We start from the raw sequence: 6,596 nt of genomic DNA on the forward strand, positions 1-6,596 counted from the left end.
CTAGATATTCAAAAGGATAAAATTGAGAAAGATCCTACATCATGGTTTGGTTGTGAGACATGTCATATTTGGCAAAAAGAAGTAAAAGATCTAAAGGCCAAATTAGATAAGGCTCTACAACCAAAAGTGACTTTTGCGGTTGATCCAAATAAGTTCAAAAGATCGTATACTCCTTTATATAGTAAATACACTTTTGTACCAAAAGTATCAACTAGCAAAATAGCATACTCTCATCATATTACTTGTCACTATTGTTGCAAAAAGGGACATACCATTGAAAAATGCAAATTTAGGAGGATTTTAGTTCCTAAAGGAGTATTTCAATGGTTGCCTAAGTGCAACAATTTCTGTACTCACCACCTAGGACCCAATGAAGATTGGGGACCTTCCATTCTAAATTAATTTTGCAGGAAAAGTGTCTTGACATCGCCGAAAGGTGGTGGTCCCTTGATAGCTGATGCTCAAGACATATAAAGGGAGACATATCACTTTTGGTATGTCATCTATGAACACAACAATTGAAGAACTTCCTAAGGCCTGGACAAATGTAAAAGATCATCCAATCGACAACATAATAGGGGACATCTCAAAGGGCGTGACAACACGCTCCAAGATAAGTAACTTTTGTCATCATTTTGCTTTTGTTTCACAAGTTGAACCGAAAAACGTGAAGGACACATTACTTGATGAGCATTGGCTAATGGCCATGCAAGAAGAATTAAACCAATTTAAACGGAATGATGTTTGGGACTTTGTCTCTCATCCGGGAGATCATCAAGTAATCGGTACTAGACGGGTTTTTCGTAACAAACTTGATGAAAATGGAGTTATCACTAGAAACAAAGCTAGATTAGTTGCCCAAGGTTACAATCAATAGGAAGGTATTGATTATGAAGAGACATACGCTCCTGTAGCACGTCTCAAAGCTATTCGCCTATTACTTGCTTATGCTTGTTCTAAAGACTTCAAACTATTCCAAATGGATGTTAAGAGTGCCTTTCCAAATGGCTATATAAATGAAGAAGTCTATGTTGCTCAGCCACCCGGCTTTGAGAATTACATGTATCCAACTCATGTTTATAAGCTGAAACGTGCTCTATACGGTCTTAAACAAGCCCCTCGGGCTTGGTACGAACGTTTGAGCAAATTTCTCCTTAGTCAAGGGTACTCTAGAGGTAAAGTTGATACTACTCTCTTTATTAAGAGAAAAGATAAGGATATTCTCTTAGTCCAAATTTATGTAGATGATATTATATTTGGGTCCACTAATGCAAAACTTGTCAAAGACTTTTCTAAGCTTATGCAGAGTGAATTTGAGATGAGTCTCATGGGTGAGCTAAATTTCTTCCTTGGCCTACAAATCAAGCAACTCAGTCATGGAACGTTTGTGAATCAAACTAAATATTGTACGGAGCTGCTCAAAAGATTTGGAATGAGTGAAGCAAAGGAAATTGACACACCTATGGCAACAAATACAAATCTAGACAAAGATGAGAAAGGTAAAGAGGTTGACGTGAAATTATACCGAGGTATGATAGGTTCACTATTGTATCTTACTGCCTCAAGACCAGACATTATGTTTAGTGTGTGTATGTGTGCAAGATATCAATCTTGTCCAAAAGAATCTCACTTGAAAGCTGTCAAAAGAATTCTGCGATACTTACGTGGAACTACTACATATGGCTTATGGTATCCAAAAGGAAATGAGTGTCATCTGGTAGGATTCTCCGATTCAGATTTTGCTGGCTGCAAATCCGATAGAAAAAGCACTAGTGGAACGTGTCATCTATTCTCAAACTCATTAATAAGTTGGCATAGTAAGAAACAAGTATCGGTTGCATTATCCACTGCTGAGGCAGAATATGTAGCTGCTGGAAGCTGCTGTGCACAAATATTATGGCTCAAGCAACAACTTCTTGACTTTGGTATTAAGCTTGATCACATACCTATCATGTGCGACAACACAAGCGCCATAAACTTGAGTAAAAATCCTGTCTTACACTCACGTACCAAACATATTGAAATAAGGCATCACTTTCTACGAGATCATGTAGAGAAAGGAGACGTTACTTTTGAACATGTAGAAAGCAAGAAGCAACTAGCTGACATCTTCACCAAACCTCTAGCAACGGAGCAATATTTCAACATTCGTAGGGAATTAGGGATACTCGATATCTCTAATTTGGGCTAATTACGTTTGTTTTCTCTTAATATTATTTCTTTACTTTATGTATATATCTATTTGTCTTGCTAACATTTTTCTTAGCGTAAAGGTAGTTCATCATCAAGCCAGGCGTCATATTGAAAAAGCGGTAACGTAATTGTTGTTCACTTCCAAAAATATTATTGATACTATAATATACTATCAATTAACATGCTTATAGTGACCTCATGCATAAAAACTGCTCCTGCTCACATATGTGTCTCATTCTACCATTAACTACCTTTTACCTACTACACTATACATGCTAGCATTATTATCTATGGTTCTCTTGTTACTCTTCTATTCTCCTGTTTTCTCTTTTTGATGTTGACAAAGGGGGAGATAGATGCTGAGCGTACGGGGGAGCTTTGTTGAGAGATTGCCTTGGTGAGAGATAGATGCCGGATGTACGGGGGAGCTTTTTGAGTCCTTCATCACTTACTACCAAAGCTTTTGACTATTGGTTTGCCATCATCAAAAAGGGGGAGTATGTGAATACAAGATTACACTCAAAGATGTTTTTGATTTATGGCAAACTCAAATGAGCATCCAAACAACAAGGAGGAATCAGAAAAGCAAAGCATTTGATCACTCATGAAAGCACAAGGTGATCCACTATCAGAAAAGCAAAGCATTTGATCACTCATGAAAGCACAAGGTGATCCACTATGCATATAAGTCGACTCAACACAAGCTGGACATGAAAAATGCAGAAAATCAGCAGTTAGGTCGACCTACTGTCAACCTAGGTCGACCTAAAATGAGGGAAAATCCATATACCTCTGCTAGGTCGACTCACAGACCATTTAGGTCGACTCAAAATGAAGAAATCTTCACATCAGTCTGCTAGGTCGACCTACATGGCAACTAGGTCGACCTAATCTGAGAAAATGTTCCCAGAACGCACCAGAAGAGGATTCTGGTCGACCTACTCCTTCAACAGGTCGACCTAACTGGGAGCAAAATTCAGCAAGCTCTGTTAGGTCGACCTAAGCACTACAAGTGGTCGACCTAACTGATCAAGAAAGTTCAAAAATCAGTTTTTCTTGGTTCTATCTGTTATGCAATCATATATATTGTGCAAGGGTTAATTATTCTGCAACACCAACGACTGAAAGATACACAAACGCTTCTCATCTTCGTTCTTCATCATCTCCAACACAATTACACATAATCATTCTTGCGTTGCGGGTTAGTGATGAGTTCGATAACGTCCATGGAACGGAATTGAAGATTCCTAGTGGGTGAAGGTTCGTGGGGTTTGTTGGTGAATAAAATCTGCGGGTTTTGTCCTCCACGACGGGTGGTTCTTGGGGGTTTTTATCAAGAGGCGTTCATTGAGGATTCGGCTGAGTGTAACGATTGAGGAACGGGGAGTTCAAGGAATCAAGACACTGCAGAAGGGAATCAAAGTGAAGCTCTTGGATAACCTTGATCTGACTCAAGATTAAGGGGGAAGAAGATTCAAAGGATCGACATAATTGGTTTATCGTTTATCGCTTTGTTATCTTCTTTGTATATACTACTTTCAACATTAATGAAAGATTACCCAATTTCAATTTGGAATTGGGGGCAGACGTAGTCGTAGCGAGGACGATCGACGAACTGCCTAAACAAATATCGTGTTCTTATCGCTTTTTCTTTCTCTTTTACTTTCTGTTCATAATTGGTTATAAGTGCAAAATTGATCAACGATTCGAGTGTTAAAATTGTGAATTAAAGTTCTGCACAAACATCACAATTCACCACAACTTGAATCACTATCAATTTGAACGTATCACCAAGTGTTTGTGTTTTTGCTTAATCCAATCTTACTGCATTGCAAATCAAAGTTGTCAATCTAGAAGTTAATTGGATTTCAGTGGTTAAACGTATTGGTTAGCTATCATATTACTTCACCATCAAATTCCACTTACGTTTTGGTTTTGAAACACATACGACCTTTGCAATAGCGGTCCAGAATAGACGCAAGTCGATTCAGAACCGCTTTCGCTCGAGTCTGTAGAAAAATCTGTAAAAACTTAGTGAGATCTATTCACCCCCCCCCCCCTCTAGATCTATAGGCCAGCGTCTAACATACACGACAACAACATCATCAACAATATAACACGATCATACACTCACGTTACATCGTTTATATTCTATCCAAAAGGATACATCACCAATTAATAACATCGTTATCAATTACATCACACCATAATTACCACACAGGCATTAATAAGCACACAGCACACATTCATCGTCAAAACATACTAGCCACATCGGCATAAATGATCGCATAATTGCATCACATTAAATTAATATTGGACAATTGGCCCACAACTCCATCAATACATCATCAACAAGTTGTAATAACAACAATTCAACAATGATAATACATCATTCTCATAACAACAATTACTTGCCATAAGGCCACACATCATGTTAATAACAAACAACCAAACATTGTCACATATTAAGAATGAACATTCATTAATACATAACACATATGAACATGATCGCATGTTATCGATAATTAATCACATACTTCATATCAATACGATAACATTCACACAACACATCATCATGATTTATCATGCACTAGTTCACAAAACCATTTATGAAAATCAACCAACCACTACTACATCCTACATCATCAACAATTGCAACCAAGCACTATGATTATTTACCAATCATATTGCGTATATAAACAATTATGTGTTTTCATCAACAACCCTCATAACTAATTCATAACAAGCTAACCAAGCCTATGCTATCATATAAAACATCCAACTAGCTTCCTAACACTTCGAACGGCGTACGAAACGGAGCTACGGATCAAAAGTTACAAGGTTCCAAAGTTTGGATAATTGAACACACTACACAACTCATCACTTGATACTAATAAAAATAATGGGATACTACATACTATGAATCATTTAATTAGATAATAATATAGTTCATTGCGTTAGCTTTCCAACGCTTCGAACGGCGACAAAATCGGAGTTACGGTTCAGGAGTTACGAAGTTTCAAAGTTTTGGAAAAACAGAAAAAGCTGTCATCCGCTTCAGCTCCGCTCAGCGGACCTTAGCAGAGAATTTTCTGCAAAAGGACCTCCGCTCAGCGGACCCACCTCCGCTCAGCGGACCTGCGTAAACCCAAAAAAAACCAGAACGAACCAGAACTGTTCCAAGCCCCTTATACCCACCAAAACCACTCCAAAACATCATTACAACACCAATACAACACATACAAACCATAGAAACAACCTATTATCACACTTTTCATGGTTAATTCACCAATCTATCCCAAAACCTAACTTTTTATACAAACTCAATCAAGCCATAGAAAAGGAAAACAAACATGATCAATCACCACAACACTACAAGGATATCATTTATTCATCATACAATCATTCTCAAACAAACTTAGATCAAACAAAGATCACATAAGAAAATTGTGGAAATTGAAACAAGGAGAACAAGAACACAAACAAGAACAAGACTATAAGAATCATACATCCAAGATAAATTAGATTCACCCCCTTACCTTGCTATAGCAACGATCGGAACTCGAATCGGTCGAGAATCCACCAATCTACACTTTTCCTCCTCTTCCTCTTCTTCTTTCTCTCTTCTCTTTCTTTCTTTCCTTTCTTTCTCTTCTTTCTCCCTTTTTTTCTTTCTATCTTTGTTTTCTTTATAAAGAAAATATCTTCCTCGCGGAAATGACCAAAATGCCCCTACACTCAAATATCGTTCAAACGCCCCAAAACGCGGAATATTACCTTACTAATATTTCTAGTACCAAAAATATGAAAACCTTCAATTAAATATTAGTCCGCCATCTCGAACTAATACCGACTGAAACAACTCCAAAAACGGTACAATTCCAATAAACGTCACAAACGTCCAAATCAAGTATATACTTATTTTCCGGGCGTTACAACTCTCCCCCACTTAGAAGATTTCCGTCCTCGGAAATATCCCAAACACAAACAAACTTGGATACGCTCTCGCATCCGACTAACCAACTATCAAGCCACGAAAGCAACGACACAATCAGCGCCAAACAACGAACCACTCTAGCTAAAAGCAAAACAACCAAAACACAACATATAATCAAGACACAGACAACAACCCGGTCGCACAACATCCAAATAACCATGCCAAGACATAGCAGTCAAACATGTAACCAAAACATCTGGTGGTCTTATAATTCCTACCACATCCACTGTCCATAATTTGAACTCTAACAATTCATACACGCACATACGAACCGCGTCATTTCACGCTCCCGATGCGCACTCTGATTTCCCACAACAAACAGATTTACCAATTCCATAACCATCTTCCATCTCCTTCTAGTATTCACCAGAAACTCATTGTTCTCTCTTAACATACTCAACCTCTT

This window comes from Vicia villosa, unplaced genomic scaffold (assembly GCF_029867415.1).
Source record: "Vicia villosa cultivar HV-30 ecotype Madison, WI unplaced genomic scaffold, Vvil1.0 ctg.000253F_1_1, whole genome shotgun sequence".
In the NCBI taxonomy this organism is placed as follows: Eukaryota; Viridiplantae; Streptophyta; class Magnoliopsida; order Fabales; family Fabaceae; genus Vicia; species Vicia villosa.